The sequence below is a fragment of the Neovison vison genome, chromosome 2, assembly GCF_020171115.1.
Source record: "Neovison vison isolate M4711 chromosome 2, ASM_NN_V1, whole genome shotgun sequence".
NCBI lineage: Eukaryota > Metazoa > Chordata > Mammalia > Carnivora > Mustelidae > Neogale > Neogale vison.
In genome coordinates this window covers 134,337,407-134,357,840 of record NC_058092.1, presented here as the reverse complement: position 1 = coordinate 134,357,840, position 20,434 = coordinate 134,337,407, and positions in this window count along the sequence as shown.

Here is a 20,434-nt window from a genome sequence, read left to right as displayed (position 1 = left end):
AACTTACACGGCACTTGACTGTACCCAAATTATACAGTCTGTTTGACACAGCCTGAGCCCGGACATCCTGACCAACACCCAGACAGCTGACTACACACTGAGCACATCAGACCCGCCATGGCCTTAGCTCATCATCTCTTCCCAACCTCGGTTTTCAGGCTTCAGTACCTAGACCTTATCTCCAATCACTGCTCAGGAGTGAACGTGATGCAGAAATCAGAACTCCTACTTCCCCATGGCAAGAAACCTTGTGTTTGGCATGTGGTCCAACATTCAGTGTAGTTGAAAGCAGTGTGGCCCATGAGGCCCCACCCATTCTCAAGGGCCGCGTTGGTCACAAACACACATTGAGACCCTCAGGGTGAGCCCAGTGTTCAAGTAAGGCCTCTCAGTGGCTGGACCAAGAGCCCACATATACGGCTTGCCATGCACCTAGGTCCCCAATCTTAACCAGAGTGTGGGTTGTCCAGTCGTCCCTCCCCAGGGCTCTCCTCTGGAATCCCTCTTTTGGTGGCACAGCGGAGGTAAAAAAAAAAAAAAAAAAAAAAAAGAAAGAAAGAAAGAAAACAGAACAGACTCCTCCCATACCACAGAATGACCACAAAATCTTGGGATCGGGCCAAATACTCAGAAAGGGAGACTCGTCCATGGCCCTTGAGGTCACCCCTACATTCCATGCCCATCGGTGACACAAAATTTAGAGACAAAAGCCTGATCAAGAGCCTCACATTCCCTCTTTCTTCGCATAATGAAGAGTTCTCAAGGTCTGTAGATTGGTCCTGCCATAACTACGTTCCCAAACCTAAGCCGAGTTTCTGTTTTCAGACTTCTGTCCCCACAGCTCTGGCCCACACACCCTCCACGTTTGGGCCCCTGGAGCCACACCGCAGGACTGTGCCTTCCCTCCCCAAAGGAATTCTGCCCATTTCATTGGCCACAAACTTGCAAACTGGGAGTAGCCTCCAAAGTCACTGAGGTCATCCCATTAGTGTAGACCTCCTGAGACAAACAGGGGTTATCTGACACCAGGTGAGGAACTACATCCACTCGGACCCATAGACAGATGTCCCCAGAGAAGAAGATTAAACCACACAGGCCCCTAGGCCATAATCAGATACATTGCTTTGGTTTCCAGGCATCTCTCCTCAGAGTTCTGGTTTCCAATACCAGCATATGGGGGGTTACTGAAGCACCAATGAGAACAAATTTCGTCTCCCCACGGAAAACTTGCTCGTGGAGCTGTATCAAAACCTCCGGTTCAGAGAATCCTTCAGGGCTCCGGTGCCACCGCTCCATTTCAAGGTCTCCATGGACACAAACCCACATTATGACCCACCCTCAGGAGAGTCCATTTCAACTCAGCCCATCAGTTGCTACGCCAGAGCCAGCAGATCAAACGTGTCTTGACGCTCGGAGACAATTGGAATGTGAGGCGGGCTGCCCAGGCATCCATCCTTAGAACCCTGTTCTGGAGTCATTCCATATGGGATGTCCTGGAGCCATCCAACAGATTTCAATTGACCCGCAGAAAATCCTTGTGGTTTGGAGCATCTCACTACTCCCATAATGGAAAACCCCCATGGCCTCGTGATGACCCCCCTTCATGAAGGGGCCATCATGGACAGAAACTCCAACCTGAGCCAACGTCTGATCCTCGCCCTGACTTCAGATGCAGGGAATCTTGATTCAACTCTGCACAGTGTGCCTGCCGTGCCCTCGCCCCTAAACCTATGCTTAGCTTGTGTTCTCAGACTTCTGTCCTCATACTCCTGGCCCAAAAGCCCTCCATTTTGGCAATTCTGGACCCACAATGCAGCATTCTGCCCTCCAGAAGAAAAACTTTGCCCTATGGGGCTACTGAGAAACCCCAAATAATTATATTCTGCACACCTCTCGACTGTACCCCAATTATTCAGCCTATATGGGCACTAATGCTCTGTCTGGCACAGTCTGATTGCAGAACTCCTGAACGACACCTAGAAAGCTGGCCCCAAACTGAACACATCGGACCCACCATGGCCTTAGGTCATCATATTTTCCCAACCTCGGTTATCAGGCTTCAGGACCTACATCTTATCTCCAGTCAGTGCCCAGTGGTGAACATGATGCAGAAATAAGAACTCCTCCTTTCCCATGGCAAGAAACCTTGTGTTTGGTATGTTGTCCAACGTTCAGTGTAGGAGAAACCTGCATGCTCACTAAGGCCCCGCCTGTGATTGAGGGCCGCCTTGGACACAAAAACACATTGTGACCCTCAGCGTGAGTCCCCTATTCAAGAAAAGCCTCTCAGTGGCTGGACCAAGAGCCCAAATATGGAGCTTGCCATGCCCATAGGCCCCCAGGCCTAATCAGAGGACGGGTATTCCAGTTGTCTGTACCCAGTGTTCTGCTCTAGAGTCCCTCTATTGGGGGGACACCTGAGGCAGAAAACAGGACTCCTCCCTTTCCACAGAATGACCCCTATCTCTTGGGAGCTGGGGAAATCACCAGAGAGGGAGACTCTTCCATGCCCCATGAGGCCACCCCTACATTAAACGACCATTGTGAATACAGCATCCAGAGACATAAGCCTGAACGACAGCCTCCCACTTGCTCTCTTTTCATATAGCGAGGAGCTCCCCTCATGGACTGTAGATCAGTCCTGCCATAACCTCGGCCCCAAACCTCAGCAGAGTTTGTATTTTTGGTCGTCTGTCCCCACAGCCCTGGTCCACACAGTCTCCAGGCTGGGGCCTGTGGAGCTACACCACAGGACTGTCCTGCTCTCTCCTAAGAGACTGTGACCATTCCATTGCCCACAACCCTACAGAATAGGAAAAACTTTAAGGTCCCCTAGGACATCCCACTACTGTAGGCTGCCCTGGACAAACAGGGGCATTCTGACACAAGCTGAGCAACTACCTCCGTGCAGACACACAGACAGATGTCCACAGAGACAGAAGATTGAAACGGACAGGCTCCTAGGCCCTAATCTGAAGTCTTGCTTTGGTTTCCAGGGGTCAATCCTCAGAGGCCTGGGTTCGCAGAACAGCATATGGGGCTTTCCTGAGGCACCAAACATAACACCTCTCGTCTCCACATGGGAAGCTACCTTGTTGGCGCTGTGTCAAACCCTTCGGATTGGAGAGTCGTGCAAAGTCCCTGAGCCACAACGATATTCCAAGGTCTCCATGGCCACCAACCCACGTTATGACCCATCCTCAGTAGAGTCCATTTCAACTCAGACCTCTGGGTAGCTTGCCCAAGAGCCCACAGATTGAGCCTGCCTTGCCCCGACCAGCTAGTGGGAATGTGAGGTGGCTTTTCCAGGCATCCATGCTTAGACCCCTGCTCTCGTGTCTTTCTGTATGGGACTTCCTGGAACCATCCAATAGGACTCGACTGTCCTGCAGAAGGAAACCTTGAGGTTTGGAGAAGCTCACAGTTCCCAACATAGGGAAACCTCCCAGGCCTCATGACACCCCCAACCCCTTCAGGAAGGGGCCATCATGGACACAAACTCCAGCCTGAGGCAACATCTCATACTGGCTCTGGCCTCAGATGCAGGAGATCTCGATTCAGTCTCTAAAGAGTGGGTCTGCCGAGCCCTTGGCTCCAAACCCAATGCTAGCTTGTGTTTTCAGACTTCCTTCCTCACACTCCTGGCAAACAAGCCCTCCAGACTGGGAATTCCGGAACCACAACGCAGTCCTCTGCCTCCCCACCAGAAAAAAAATGTTGCCTCTGGGGCTCTCCAGAAACCCCAAATGAGGAACAACCTGCTCAGGCCTCGACCATATCCCAATTGGATAGGCTGCCCTGGGCACTAGTGCTCTGTCTGACACAGCATGAGGTCAGACATCCCGACAGACAAGGAGACAGCTGGCCACACAACCAGCGCATCAGACATACCATGGGCTTAGGCTGTCATCTGTTCTCAACCTGGGTTTTCAGACATCTGAACCTAGACAGTATATCAAATCCCCGCACAGGTGAGTACCTGAAGCACAAATCAGAACTCCTCCTTTCGCATGGCTGTAAGCTTGCTGTTGGCATGGAGTCACACCTTCAGGGTAGGAGAAACCTTAATGGTCCCTGAGGCCAAGCCCAAACTTGAGTGCTGCCTTGGGAACAAACTCGCATTGTGACCCTCAGCGTGAGCCCCATGTCGAAGTAAGGCCTCTCAGGGCTGGGACCAAGAGTGCGCATATGGGGCTTGCCAAGACCCTATGCTCCCAAACTTCCCCAGAATTTGAGTTGCCCATACCCAAGGCTGCGATCAAGAGTCCCTCTCCTGGAGAAACACATGAGCTAGACAACAGGACTCTACCCTTCCCACAAATTGACCCCAAAATATTGGGAGCTGGGCCAAATCCTCAGTGAGGGAGACTCTTCCATAGCCCCTGAGGCCACCCTTACATTCCACAGCTCTGGGGGACACAACATGCAGAGAAAAGAGCTTGAGCGACTGCGCCCACTCACCCTTCTTTCATAAACCGAGGAGCTCCCCTCGGATCTGTGGATCCGGCCTGCCATACCCTCGGCACCATACCTAAGCAGAGTTTGTGTTTTAAGACTTCTGTGCCCACAGCCCGGACCCAAACACCCTCCAAACTAGGGCCTCTGGAGCCACACCAAAAGACTGTGCCTGTCCTCTCCAAGAAAACTGTGCCCAATCCATTGATCACAACACTACAGATTAGGAGGAACCTCCAAGGCACCCTAGGGCATGCCAATAGTGTAGACCGCCCTGGACTAAGAGGGGTACACCAAAACCAGCTGAGAAACTATCTCCACTTAGACACTCAGACAGTGTCCCCAGAGACAGAAGATTGAAATGGACAGGACCCTAGGCCCTAATCTGAATCCTAGCTTTGGTTTCCAGGTATCTCTCCTCAGAGGACTGGTTTCGAAGACCAGCATCTGGGGCTTTTCTGAGGCACCAAACAGAACCTCTCTCATCTCCACATGGGGAGATTTCTTATTGGAGCTTTATCAAACCCTTCAGGTAGGGGGATTCAGCAAGGCCCCTGAGCCACCAGCACATTCCAAGGTCTCCATGGACACAAACCCACATTACGACCTATCCTCAAGAGAGTCCATTTCAACTAAGCCCCCTGGGGAACTCGCTCCAGAGCCAGCAATTCAAACATATTTTGTCGCTAATAGCCAATGGGAATGTGAGATATGGTGTACAAGCATCCATACTTCAAACCCTGCTCTCCAGCCCTTCAATATGGGACTTCCTGGAGCCATCCAACAGGACACAACTGTCCCGCAGAAGGAAACCTTGTGGTTTGGAGCAACGCACAGACCTAGCATATGTGCTGGTGTCTAAGGTGCTGTGCAGGATTCTCCAACCCTGAAAGTTAGGCACAGGTCGAAGGGCATCGTTTCTTTCTGGGGACAGGAGATGTTCTGTTGTGTGGCTCAGGGACCAAATGTTGTATCCTAAATTGGTATTCCAGAACAGGACCCTGAGGACAAATGTCAGAAAACCTAATCTAGGTATCCAATGAGGTCCTAGGGGCTTTTCAGGTTCAATCTTCTGATTCAGGGACATTGACTTGGCTGTCTGCCTGGATGTAGGTGATCAGGGTGTTTCAGACTGCGCCTTTGCATCCAGCACTGCCGACAATATTGGGGTGGATTTCGGGACCTTGCAGGTTTCTCCTAATCTGGAAGGTTTGGGCAACTTTGACGGGCACAGTTTCCTTGGGGACGGCTGGCACAGTCCTGTGGTGTGGCTCCAGAGACCCTATTCTGGAGGGCAGTGAGCCATGGATTTGTGAGAGAAGTCTTCAAACACAAATGTGGGTTAGGGTTAGTGGCAAGGTGATTGCAGGCCCAGTGCTTAGACCTGGAGTGCAGCTCATCAGGAACTGTAATTAGGGTGACTGGAAGGCGGTAACACAGGCTTTTCTATCTGGATTGTGTGTCCAGGATGGACTCTGAATGCAGGTGTGGTCTCTTGGGTCCACGCAGACATTACCTCACTTAGGATCCTGGTGGTTCTCCATAATTAAGTGCCTTTTTCGGGGAAGGAAAGAGTGCTGTTTTCCATCTTAGGGGTGCCCCAAAACAGGGATTCCTGAGATGAGATCTGGTTCTTGGTGCCTGGAAAATCCCACCAAGGTTTAGGATTTGGGCCTAAGGGCATACCAGGCCTGCAATGTGAGATACTCATAGTACAACTGAGAAGGCTTGTTTGAAAGCATGCTCAGAATGAGGGTCACAACGCCTGTTTGTGCACAGGGTGGCCCTCAGGAGTGGCTCAGGTCTCTTTGGCCATGTAGCTGTCTCCCACTTTGGGGGTTGGATACCAATCCAAAAAGCCAGGTCTGCTGCCATGGGGAAGGAGGAGTTCTATATTGTGCTTCAGGTTCTCCCATTGGTAGGGCTTCCAGCAAAGGTCTGGAGACAGGTGCCTGAATACAAAGGATGGGTAGAATTGACGGTCTTGGGACATGGCCCGTCCCACATGCTAGATATGGGAACCACTCTCTGGGTACCTGACACTAGGTCGGATCTCAGGCTCTGTCAGAAACAAAACTAGTAGCCAGGGCAGCCTATAAATCGGGGTTCCTTTGAAGGCCAAGCAGATTTATCCTCCTGAGGGGTTTCTGGGCAGTCTCACCAGGCACTTCTTTCTATGGACAAGGCAGAATGCAGCGCTGTGGCTGTAGAATTCCCTATCAAGAGGACGAGTAGGGGACGAGTAGGGTGAAGATGGTATTGTAAACAAAAGCTACGGTTCAATTCAGTGCCAAGCGGAAGGCAGTTCCAATGTGCAGTGGCTTATTCGAGATATCCAGCACCTGAGTAAAGGTGGAAGTCAGATATTTGCTCACACTGGAGTTTGTGTCTATGAAGACCGACAAATGGGGGGGGGTGGCGTCAATAGGCCATGGAGGATTTCCCACGCTGAGGCTTTGGAGATACTCCAAACAGCAAGGTTTCCCTCTACTGGACAGGTGGAGTTTGGTTAGTTTGCTCCAGGGTCCCCCATGTGGAAAGATTGGGTAGCAGAGCTCTTCTGCATGGATGCCTGGAAAGCACACCTCCACTGACCATTGCAGCTGAGGAACATGGCAGGTTCATTCTGGTGGCTCTGGGGCGAAGTACCAAGGCCTGGACTGGACATGGAATCTCTAGAAAATGGGCCACAATGCTGGTTTGTTACCAGGGAGATCTTAGAATGTTCTGGTGGCTAAGATGCCATGCAGGATTCTCCTACCTTGAGGGTTAGGCACAGGTTGAAGTGCACGGTTTCCTTCTGGGAACAGGAGATGTTCTGTTGTGTGGCTCAGGGCACACATGTTGTATCATAAGTTGGTATTCCAGATCAGGCCTCTGAGGACAGATGCCTGAGAACCTAATCTAAGGTTCCAGTAAGGTCCTAGGGGCATGAAAGGTTCAATCTTCTGACTCAGGACGTAGACTTAACTGTGCCTGAATGTAGGTGATCAGGTTGTTTCACCTACACATTTGTGTCCAGAGTGGCCACCAATATTGTGGTGGGCTCAGGGTCCTTGCAGGGTCCTCCTAATCTGGAAAGTATGGGCAACTATGACAAGTACAGTTTCCATGGTGATGGCAGGCACAGTCCTGTGGTGTGGCTCCAGAGAAATCATCCTGGAGGGCATGTGAGCCATGAGAGAAGTCTGGAAACACAAATTCGGGTTACGGTTAGTGGCAATGTGTTCGCAAGGCCAATGTGTAGACCGTGAGGGCAACTCGTCAAGAACTGTAATTAGGGTGACTGAAGGTGGTTTTACAGGCTTTTCTATCTGGATTGTGTGTCCAGGATGGCCTCGGAATGCAGGTGTGGTCTCATGGGTCCATGGGAGACTTTTTTCTCTAAGGATCCTGGCGGATCCCCTTAATTTGGTGTTTTTGGAGAATGGAAGAGTGCTGTTTTCCATCTTAGGGGTGCTCCAAAACAGGGATTCCAGAGATGAGCTCTGAGTCTTGGTGCCTGGAAAACTCCAGCAAGGGTTAGGAGTTAGGTATGCCCAGGGGCTTACCAAGCCTGCAATGCGGGATGCTGGTGCTGCAACTGAGAACGTTTGTTTGAAAGCATGCTCAGGCTGAGGGTCACAGTGCATGTTTGTTCCCAGAGCAGCCCTCAAGAGTGGGCGTGGTCTCATTGGCCATGGAGCTGGCTTCCACTGTGAGTGTTGGACACCCATTCCAACAACCAGGTTTCCTGCCATGTGGAAGAAGGATTTCTCTATTGTGCTTCAGGTTCCCTCACTGGCAGGGATTCCAGCAATGGTCTGGCACAGGTGCCTTAATACAAGGATGTGTAGAGATGACGGACTTGGGCCATGGCTGGTCTTCCATGCTGGATAAGGGACCCCTCTCTGGGTGGCTGACAGAAGGCCGGGGCTCAGGCTCTGTCCCACACAGCATTAGTGGCCAGGGCAGTGTATAAATCAGGGTTCCCTCGAAGGCCAAGTAGATTGATCCTCATGTGGGTTTTTTGGGCAGAATCACCAGGCACTTCTTTCTATGGGGATGGCAGAATGCTGCATCGTGGTTCCAGAATCCCCTATCAAGAGGGCTTAGGGACCAGTCGGGGGGAGGATGGAATTGTATACACAAGCTCGGTTAAATTCATTGCCAAGAGGAAGGCAGTTCCAATGTGCAGGGGCTGATTCAAGACATCTAGCACCTGAGTAAGGGCGGATGTCAGATGTTTGCTCACACTGAGGTTTGTGTATGATGACCTACAAATGGAGAGGTTGTGTCAAGAGGCCATGGAGGATTTCCCTCGCTGAGGATTGTGAGATGCTCCAAATAGCAAGGTTTCCTTCTACTGGACTGGTGGAGTCTGCTTGGTTTGCTCCGGGGTCCCCCATGTGTAAAGTTTGGGTAGAATAGCACTCCCAAATGGATGTCTGGAAAGCACAAATCCATTGACAACTGCAGCTGAAGAACATATCAGGTTCTTTCTGGTGGCTCTTGGGTGAAGTGCCAAGGCATTGAGTTGACTTGGAATCTCTTGCCCATGGGTCAGAGTGTTGGTTTGTTACCAGGGAGAACTAGGAACGTGATGGTGGCTAATGGGCCATTCAGGATTCTCCAACCCTGAGGGTTTGGCACAGGTCGAAGATCCCCGTTTCCTTCTGGGGATAGGAGATGTTCTGTTGTGTTGCTCAGGGACCACATGTTGTATCACAAGTTGGTATTCCAGAACCGGCCTCTGAGGACAGATGCGTGAAACCTATTCTAGGGTTCCAATGAGGTCCAAGGGGCATGTTAGGTTCAATCTTCTGACTCAGGACCATTGGCTTGGGTGTCTGCCTGGATTCAGGTGATCAGCGTGTTTCAAACTGCACATTTGCTTTCAGAGCGGCCTCCAGTAGTGGGTTGGGCTCAGGGGTCTTGCAGATTTCTCTTAATCTGAAGGTTTTGGGTAACTGTGATGGGCACAGTTCTTGGGGATAGCATTTCCAGGCTTGTAGTGCGGCTCCAAAGACCCCATCCTGAAGGGCACGTGAACCATGGTTTTGGGTGAGTAGTCTGCAAACACAAACTCGGTTTAGGGTTAGTGGCGAGGTGATCGCAGGCACAGTGTGTAGACCTGGAGGGCAGCTCATCAGGAACTGTAATTAGGGTGACCTGGTGGCAGTACCACAGGCTTTTGTATATGGATTGTGTGTCCAAGATTGCCTCAGAATGAAGGTGTGGTCTCAAGGGTCCATGGCACATTTATCCTCTCTAAGCATCCTATCAGCTCCCAATAGTTCGGTGCCCATTCGGTGAACGGAAGAGTGCTGTTTTCTATCTTAAGGGTGCCCCAAAACAGGGATGTCAGAGACGGCGTCTGTGACCAGGCACCAAGAAATTCTACCAAGGGTTAGTATTCAGGCCAAAGGGTGTACGAGGGCTGCAATGCGGGATCCTGGTGGTGCAACTAGAGGGGCTGTTGAAAGCTTGCTCAGGCTGAGGGTCACAATGCCTGTTTGTGCCCAGGGCATCCCTCATGAGTGGGCGTTGTCTCATTGGCCATGCAGCTGGCTCCCACTCTGATGTTTGGACACGCATCCCCACAGCCAGGTTTCCTGCTATGGGGAAGGAGCAGTTCCCTATTGTGCTTCTGGTTCCCTCATTGGCAGGGATTCCAGCAAAGGTCTGGGGACAGGGGCATGAATACCAAGGATGGGTAGAGAGGACGGACTTGGACCATGGCCGCACTAACATGCTGGATGTGGGCCCCGAAGTCTAGGTGGCTGACACTAGGTCAGTGCTCAGGCTCTGTCAGACACATCACTAGTGGCCAGGGCAGAGTATAAATCGGGGTACCCTCGAGGGTCGAGCGGAATGATCCTCATGTGGGGTTTCTGGGCAGACTCACCAGGCCCTTCTTCTTTCTGAGAAGGCAGAATGCAGCATTGTGGCTCCAGAATTCCCTATCAAGTGGGCATGGGAACCAGTCAGGTGAGAACAGAATTGTAAACACAAGCTATGGTTTAATTCAGTGCCAAGCGGAAGCCATTCCAATGTGCAGTGTCTTATCGAGTCATCCAACACCTGAGTAAGAGCAGATGTCAGACGTTTACTGACACTGAAGTTTGTGTCCATGATGACTGACAAATGGAGAGGTGACGTCAAGTGGCCATGGAGGATTTCCCACGCTGAGGCTTGTGAGATGCTCCAAATAGCAAGTTTTCCTTCCTCTGGACAGGCAGAGTCTGATTTTTTTGTTCCCGAGTCCCCCATGTGGAAAGTTTGGGTAGCAAAGCTCTACTGTTCAGACGAGGGAACCATAGCTCCATTGACCATTGCAGCTGAAGAACATGGCAGGTTCGTTCTGGTGGATCTTGGGCGAAGTAACAAGGCCTTGAGTTGACTTGGAACCTCTTGCACATGGGTTGTAGTGCTCATGTTACCAGGGAGATATTAGAATTGCTGGTAGCTAAGGTGCCATGCAGGATTCTCCTACCCTGAGAGATTGGCACAGGTCCAAGAGCACAGTTTCCTTCTGGGGCCAGGAGATGTTCTGTTGTGTGGCTCATGGACCACATGTTGTATCATAAGTTAGTATTCCAGAACAGCCCTCTGAGGACTGATGCCTAAAAAACAAATCTAGGGTTCCCTAGGAAGGGGAGTGTCAGGTTCAATCTTCTGACTCAGGACCATTGATGTGGGTGTTTCAGACTGCGCATTAGCGTCCGGAGAAGCTACAATATTGGGTTTGGGCTCAGAGGAATTGCAGGTTTCTCCTAATCTGGAATATTTGGGCAACTGTGAAGGGCACAGTTTCCTTGGGGATGGCAGGGACAGTCCTGTGGTGTAGCTCCAGAGACACCATCCTGGAGGGCATGTGAGCTATGGCTTTGGGAGAGAAGTTTGCAAACACAAACTCAGGTTATGGTTAATAGCGAGGTGATCACAGCCCCAATACGTAGACCTAGAGTGCATCTCGTCAGGCACTGTATTTAGGGTGACTGAAAGGTGATATCACAGACTTTTCTATCTGGATTGTGTGTCAAGGAAGTCCTCGGAATGCAGGTGTGGTCTCATGGGTCCATGGGAGACTTTTCCTCTCTAAGGATCCTGATGGCTCTCCATAGTTTGGTGGTTTTTTGGAAGAAGGGAAGAGTGCTGTTTTCCATCTTAGCGGTGCCCCAAAACAGGGATTCCAGAGAGGGGCTCTGTGTCTGGGCACTGGAAAAATCCCACCAAGGGTTAGGATTTGGGCCTTGGGTCATGCCAGGCCTGCAATGTGGGATGCTGGTGGTGCAACTGAGAGGACTTGTTTGAAATCATGCTCAGGTTGAGGGTCACAATGCCTGTTTGTGACCAGGGAAGCCCTCAGGAGTGGGTGTAGTCTCATTGGCAATGCAGCTCTCTCCCACTCTGAGGGTTGGAAACCCATCCCAACAGCCAGGTTTCCTGCCATGGCTAAGGAGCTGCTCTCTTTTGTCCTTCAGGTTCCCCCATTGGCAGGGATTCTAGCAAAGGTCTGGGGACAGATGCCTGAATACAAAGGGTGGGTAGAAGGATGGACTGTGTCCATGGCGGGTCTCACATGCTGCATATGGGCCCAGGTCTCTGGGTGTCTGACACGAGTTCGGGGCTCAGGCTCTGTCAGAAACATCACTAGTGGCCAGGGCAATTTACAAATCAGGGTACCATCAAGGGCAGAGCAGAATGATCCTCATGTATGATTTCTGGGCAACTCACCAGGCACTTCTTCTTTCTATGGGGAAGGCAGAATGATGCGTTGTGGCTCCAGAAGTCTCTATCAAGAAGGCTTGGAGACCAGTAGGGCGAGGATGGAATTGTAAACACAAGCTCAGTTAAATTCATTGCCAAGAGGAAGGCAGTTCCAATGTGCAGCGGCTGATTTGAGACATCCAGCACCTGAGTAAGGGCGGATATCAGATGTTTGCTCACACTGGATTTTGTTAATGATGACCTGCAAATGGAGAGGTTGTGTCAAGAGGCCATGGAGGATTTCCCATGCTGAGGATTGTGAGATGCTCCAAATAGCAAGGTTTCCTTCTACTGGACTGGTCTGTTTTGTTCCGGTGTCCCGCATATGGAAAGTTTGGGTGCAGAGCTCTCCTGCATGGATGCCAGGATAGCACAGCTCCATTGACTATTGCAGCTGAAGATCACGGCAGGTTCGTTCTGGTGGTTCTTGGGCGAAGAAACGAGGTTTTGAGTTGACTTGGAATCTCTTGCACAGTGCTGGTGTTACCAGGGAGATATTAGAATATGCTGGTGGCAAAGGTGCCATGCAGGATTCTCTGACACTGAGGGTTTGTCACAGGTCCAAGAAAACGCTTTCCTTCTGGAGACAGGAGTTGTTCTGTTGTGTGGTTCAGGGACCACATGTGGTATCATATGTTGGTATTGCAAAACAGCCCTTTGAGGAGAGATGCCTGAAAATCTAATTTACATTTCCAATGAGGTCCTAGGGGCACGTCAGGTTCAATCTTATGACTCAGGATCATTGACTTGGCTGTCTGCCTGGATGTAGGTGATCAGGGTGTTTCAGACTGTGCATTTGCATCCAGAGCGGCCTCCAATAGTGGGGTGGGCTTAGGGGCCTTGCAGGTTTCTCCTAATCTGGTGGGTTTGGGCAAATGTGATGGTCACAGTTTCCTTGGGGATGGCAGGCACAGTCCTGTGGTGTGGCACCAGAGACCTCATCCTTGAGGGTATGTGAGCCATGGTTTTGGGACAGAAGTCTGCAAACACAAGCTCGGGTTAGGGTTAAGGCGATGTGATACAGGCCCAATGCGTAGACCTGTAGGGCATCTCCTAAGGAACTGTCATTAGTGGGACTCGAAGGCAGAAGCACAGGCATTTTTATCTGGATAGTGTGTCCAGGATGGCCTCGGATCTCAGGTGTGATCTCATGGGTCCAAGGGAGATTGGTCCTATCTAAGCATCTTGGTGGCTACCAATAGTTGGGTGGTTTTGGGGGGAAGGGAAGAGCGATGTTTTCCATATTAGGAGTACCCAAATCAGGGTTTCCAGAGACGGGCTGTGGGTCTGAGCACTTGGAAAATCCCAACAAGCATTAGGATTTGGCCTATGGCCATCCCAGGCCTGCAGTGCAGGATCTTCGTGGTGCAACTGAGAGGGATTGTTTGAAAGCATGCTCAGGCTGAGGTTCACAATGCCTGTTTGTGCCCAGGGGGGCCCTAAGGAGTGGGTCTGGTCACACTGGCGATGCAAATGTCTCCACTCTGAGGGTTGGATAATCGTCCCAACAGCCACGTTTACTGCCATGGGGAGGGAGCAGTTCTCTATTGTGCTTCAGGTTCCCCCATTGGCAGGGATTCCAGCAAACGTCTGGGGACAGATGCCGCAATACCAAGGATGGGTAGAGAGGAAGGACTTGGGCCATGGCCTGTCTCACATGCTGGATACAGGCCCCACTCTCCAGGAGGCTGAATTGAGGACGGGTCTCATGCTCTGTCAGACACAGCATTAGTGTCTAGGGCATCCTATAAATCAGGGTACCCTCGAGGGCGAAAGAGATTGATCCACATGTGGGCTTTTGGGGCAGACTCACCAGGCACTTATTCTTTCTATGGGGAAGGCAGAATGCTGCATTGTGGCTCCAGAATTCCCTCTCAAGAGGGCATGGGGACCAGTCGGGTGAGCATGGAATTTTAAACACAAGCTACAGTTAAATTCAGTGCCAAGCAGAAGACAGTTCCAAAGTGCACCAGCTTATACAAGTCATCCAGCAACTGAGTAAGGGCAGATGTCAGACTTTTGCTCACCCTGGAGTTTGTGTCTATGCTGACCGACAAATGGAGAGGTGCCGTTAAGAGGCCATGGAGGATTTCCCACACTGAGGCTTATGAGATGCTCCAAAGAGCAAGTTTTCCTTCTACTGGACAGGTGGAGTCTGGTCTGTTTGCTCCGGGTTCATCCAAGTGGAAAGCTTGGGAAGTAGAGCTCTCCTGTATGGATGCCGGGAAAGCACAGCTACTTTGACCATTTCAGCTGAAGAACATGGCAGTGTTGTTCTGGTGGCTCTTGGACAAAACACCAAGGCCTTGAGTTGACTTGGAATCTCTTGCACATGGCTCACAGTTCTGGTTTGATATGTGAGAGATCTTAAAATGTGCTTGTGGCTAAGGTGCCATGCAGTATTCTCCTACCCTGAGGGATTAGAACAGGCCAAAGAGCACAGTTTCCTTCTGGGGACAGGAGATGTTCTGTTGTGTGGCTCAGGGACCACATGTTGTATCATACGTTAGTATGCCAGAACAGGCCTCTGAGGACAGATGCCTGAGAACCTAGACTAGGGTACAATGAGGTCTTAGCGTCATGTCACGTTCAATATTCTGACTCAAAACCATTGACTTGTGTGTCTGTCTAGATGTACGTGATCAAGATATTTCAGACTGTACATTTGCATCCAGAGCTTCCACCAGTATTGTGGTGGCTCAGGCCCTGCAGTTTTCTCCTAATCTGGAAGGCTTGGGCAACTGTAACAGGTACAGTCTCCTTTGGGATGGCAGGAAATGTCCTGTTGTGTGGCTCCAGAGACCCCATCCTGGATGGCATGAGAGCCCATTGTTTGGGGAGAGAAGTCTGCAAACAAAAAATTAGGTTAGGTTTAGTGGCAAGATGATCGCAGGCCTAATGCCTAGACCTGGAGGGCAGCTCATCTGGAACTGTAATTAGAGTGACTGGAAGGTGGTAGCACAGGCTTTTCTCTCTGGATTGTGTGTCCAGGATGGTCTCAGAATGCAGGTGTGTTCTCATAGGTTCATGGGAGACTTTTCTTCTCTATGGTTCCTGGAGGCTCCCAATAGTTTGGTAGCTTTTTTGGGGAAGGGAAGAGTGCTGTTTTCTTTTTTTTTTTTTTTTTTTTCCCAATTTATTTATTTTCAGAAAAACAGTATTCATTATTTTTTCACCACACCCAGTGCTCCATGCAAGCTGTGCCCTCTATAATACCCACCACCTGGTACCCCAACCTCCCACCCCCCCGCCACTTCAAACCCCTCAGACTGTTTTTCAGAGTCCATAGTCTCTCATGGTTCACCTCCCCTTCCAATTTACCCAAATTCCCTACTACTCTCTAACGCCCCTTGTCCTCCATGCTATTGGTTATGCTCCACAAATGAGTGAAACCATATGATAATTGACTCTCTCTGCTTGACTGATTTCACTCAGCATAATCTCTTCCAGTCCCGTCCATGTTGCTACAAAAGTTGGATATTCGTCCTTTCTGATGGAGGCATAATACTCCATAGTGTATATGGACCACATCTTCCTTATCCATTCATCCGTTGAAGGGCATCTTGGTTCTTTCCATAGTTTGGCGACTGTGGCCATTGCTGCTATAAACATTGGGGTACAGATGGCCCTTCTTTTCACGACATCTGTATCTTTGGGGTAAATACCCAGGAGTGCAATTGCAGGGTCGTAGGGAAGCTCTATTTTTAATTTCTTGAGGAATCTCCACACTGTTCTCCAAAGAGGCTGCACCAACTTGCATTCCCACCAACAGTGTAAGAGGGTTCCCCTTTCTCCACATCCTCTCCAACACATGTTGTTTCCTGTTTTGTTAATTTTGGCCATTCTAACTGGTGTAAGGTGATATCTCAATGTGGTTTTCATTTGAATCTCCCTGAGGGCTAATGATGATGAGCATTTTTTCATGTGTCTGATAGCCATTTGTATTTCTTGATTGGAGAAGTGTCTGTTCATATCTTCTGCCCATTTTTTGATGTGTTTGTCTGTTTCGTGTGGGTTGAGTTTGAGGAGTTCATTATAGATCCTGGATATCAACCTTTTGTCTGTACTGTCATTTGCAAATATCTTCTCCCATTCCGTGGGTTGCCTCTTTGTTTTTTTGACTGTTTCCTTTGCTGTGCAGAAGCTTTTGATTTTGATGAAGTCCCAGAAGTCTATTTTCGCTTTTGTTTCCTTTGCCTTTGGAGACGTATCTTGAAAGAAGTTGCTGTGGCTGATATCGAAGAGATTACTGCCTATGTTCTCCTCTAAGATTCTGATAGATTCCTGTCTCACGTTGAGGTCTTTTATCCATTTTGAGTTGATCTTTGTGTACGGTGTAAGAGAATGGTCGAGTTTCATTCTTCTACATATAGCTGTCCAGTTTTCCCAGCACCATTTATTGAAGAGACTGTCTTTTTTCCACTGTATATTTTTTCCTGTTTTGTCGAAGATTAATTGACCATAGAGTTGAGGGTCCATATCAGGGCTCTCTACTCTGTTCCACTGGTCTATGTGTCTGTTTTTATGCCAGTACCATGCTGTCTTGGTGATCACAGCTTTGTAATAAAGCTTGAAATCAGGTAAGGTGATGCCGCCAGCTTTATTTTTGTTTTTCAACGTTTCCTTAGCGATTCGGGGTCTCTTCTGATTCCATACAAATTTTTGGATTATTTGCTCCAGCTCTTTGAAGAATGCCGGTGGAATTTTGATCGGAATGGCATTAAAAGTATAGATTGCTCTAGGCAGTATAGACATTTTAACGATGTTTATTCTTCCGATCCAAGAGCATGGAATGGTCTTCCATCTTTTTGTGTCTTCTTCAATTTCTTTCATGAGTGTTCTATAGTCCCTCAAGTATAGATCCTTTACCTCTTTAGTTAGGTTTATTCCCAGGTATCTTATGGTTCTTGGTGCTATAGTAAATGGAATCGATTCTCTAATTTCCCTTTCTGTATTTTCCTTGTTAGTGTATAAGAAAGCCACTGATTTCTGCACATTGACTTTGTATCCTGCCACGCTGCTGAATTGCTGTATGAGTTCTAGTAGTTTGGGGGTGGAGTCTTTTGGGTTTTCCATATAAAGAATCATGTCATCTGCGAAGAGAGAGAGTTTGACTTCTTCATTACCAATTTGGATACCTTTTATTTCTCTCTGTTGTCTGATTGCTGTTGCTAGGACTTCTAATACTATGTTGAACAAGAGTGGTGAAAGTGGGCATCCTTGTCTTGTTCCTGATCTCAACGGGAAGGCTGCAAGCTTTTTCCCATTGAGGATGATATTTGCTGTGGGTCTTTCATAGATAGATTTGATGAGGTTCAGGAATGTTCCCTCTATCCCTATACTTTGAAGCGTTTTAATCAGGAACGGATGTTGGATTTTGTCAAATGCTTTTTCTGCATCAATTGAGAGGACCATGTGGTTCTTCTCTCTTCTCCTATTAATTTGTTGTATCACATTGATTGATTTACGAATGTTGAACCATCCTTGTAGCCCAGGGATGAATCCCACCTGATCATGGTGGATAATCTTTTTAATGTGTTGTTGGATCCTGTTGGCTAGGATCTTGTTGAGAATCTTAGCATCCATATTCATCAGTGATATTGGTCTGAAATTCTCCTTTTTGGTATGGTCCTTGCCTGGTTTGGGGATCAGGGTAATGCTGGCTTCATAGAAAGAGTCTGGAAGTTTTCCTTCTGCTTCAATTTTTTGAAACAGCTTCAGGAGAATAGGTGTTATTTCTTCTTGGAAGGTTTGGTAGAATTCCCCAGGGAATCCGTCAGGTCCTGGGCTCTTGTTTTTTGGGAGATTTTTGATCACTGCTTCAATCTCGTTATTAGATATCGGTCTATTCAGGTTGTCGATTTCTTCCTGGTTCAATTTTGGTAGTTTATATTTTTCCAGGAATGCATCCATTTCATCAAGGTTGCTAAGCTTATTGGCATATAACTGTTCGTAGTAACTTCTGATGATTGTTTCTACTTCCTTGGTGTTAGTTGTGATCTCTCCCCTTTCATTCATAATTTTATGAATTTGGGATTTCTCTCTTTTCTTTTGGATTAGTGTAGCCAGTGGCTTATCGATCTTATTGATTCTTTCAAAAAACCAGCTTCTAGTTTCATTGATACGTTCTACTGTATCTCTGGTTTCTCCCTCATTGATCTCAGCTCTAATCTTGATGATTTCCCTTCTTATGTGTGGAGTTGGTTTGATTTGTTGTTGATCCTCCAGTTCTTTAAGGTGTAGAGACAGCTGGTGTGTTCTGGATTTTTCAATTTTTTTGAGCGAGGCTTGGATGGCTATATATTTTCCCCTTAGGACCGCCTTTGCTGTATCCCATAGGTTTTGGACCGAAGTGTCTTCATTCTCATTGGTTTCCATGAATTGTTTCAGTTCTTCTTTGATCTCCTGGTTGATCCAAGCATTCTTAAGCAAGGTGGTCTTTAGCTTCCAGGTGTTTGAGTTCCTTCGGAACTTTTCCTTGTGATTGAGCTCCAGTTTCAAAGCATTGTGATCTGAGAATATGCAGGGAATAATCTCAGTCTTTTGGTATCGGCTGAGTCCTGATTTGTGACCCAGTATGTGGTCTATTCTGGAGAAGGTTCCGTGTGCACTTGAGAAGAATGAGTATTCTGCTGTTTTAGGGTGGAATGTTCTGTATATATCTATGAGGTCCATCTGGTCCAATGTGTCATTCAATGCTCTTGTTTCTTTATTGATTTTCTGCTTCGATGATCTGTCTAATTCTGAAAGAGGCGTGTTAAGATCACCTACGATTAGTGTATTCATATCAATATGACTCTTTATCTTGATTAACAGTTTTCTTAAGTAATTGGCTGCTCCCATATTGGGAGCATAGATATTTACAATTGTTAGATCATCTTGGTGGATAGTCCCTTTAAGGATTATGCAGTGTCCTTCTGTATCTCTGACTACAGTCTTTAGTTTGAAGTCTAATTTATCTGATATGAGAATCGCTACCCCAGCCTTCTTTTGAGTCCCATTGGCATGAAAGATGCTTCTCCACCCCTTCACTTTCAGTCTGCGTGTATCTTTAGGTTCAAAATGGGTCTCTTGTAGACAGCATATGGATGGGTCCTGTCGTTTTATCCAATCTGCAACCCTGTGCCGTTTTATGGGTGCATTGAGGCCATTCACATTGAGAGTGATTATTGATAGATACGTTTTTATTGACATCGAGTTACCTTTGAAGTCTTTCTTTCTGTAGACTGTCTCTATATTTCTGTTCAATGCTATTCTTGGGATTTTTCCTCTTTTATAGAACCCCCCTTAATATTTCCTGCAGTATCGGCTTGGTGGTTGCATAGTCTTTTAAGTCTTGCCGGTCTTGGAAACTCTTTATCTCTCCATCCATTTTGAATGTCAGTCTTGCTGGATAAAGTATTCTTGGCTGCATGTTCTTCTCATTTAGTGCCCTGAATATATCTTGCCAGCCTCTTCTGGCTTGCCAGGTCTCTGTGGACAGGTCTGACGTTATTCTGATGGGCTTCCCTCTGTAAGTAAGGAGCCTCTTTGCCCTGGCAGCTTTCAAGAGATTATACCTACAATTATAATTTCTCAATTTGACTATCAGGTGTCGTGATGTTTTTTTGGAGTGTATAATCTTGGGTGGAGACCGTTCAGCCTCTAGTACATGAACGCTGGTTTCATTCACGAGATTCGGAAAGTTTTCATGAAGGACTTGTTCCACGACATCTTCTAGACTTCTTTCTTTCTCCTCCCCTTCAGGAATTCCAATAATTCTGACGTTGGAACGCTTCATGGCATCACTTATTTCCCTAATTCTGCTTTCGTGGGATCTAAGCTGTTTGTTCCAGGCTTCCTCCTGATCCTTTCTCTCTATCTGTTTGTCTTCCAGATCACTAATTCTATCTTCTGTCTCAGTTACCCTAGCTTTGAGAGAGTTTAGATTGGATTGGAACTCATTGAGAGCATTGTGGACCTCCTCCCTGGTAGCTTTAAGCTCCGCCCTAACATTGTGAACATCCTGTCTGGTCGCTTTCAGTTCGGCTCTAATCAATTCTGTTTGGTCATCCATGGCTTTCTCCAACCTAGCTATTGCCTGGATAATTGTTAGCCTGAATTCTCTTTCCGACATATTGTCTATGTTGATAGTCGTTAGCTCTGTTGCGGAAGGTCCATCCTCTGTATTTTTCTTCTGTTGGGCATTCCTCCTCCTAGTCATTTTGGTGGGAGAAGACTGAACAGA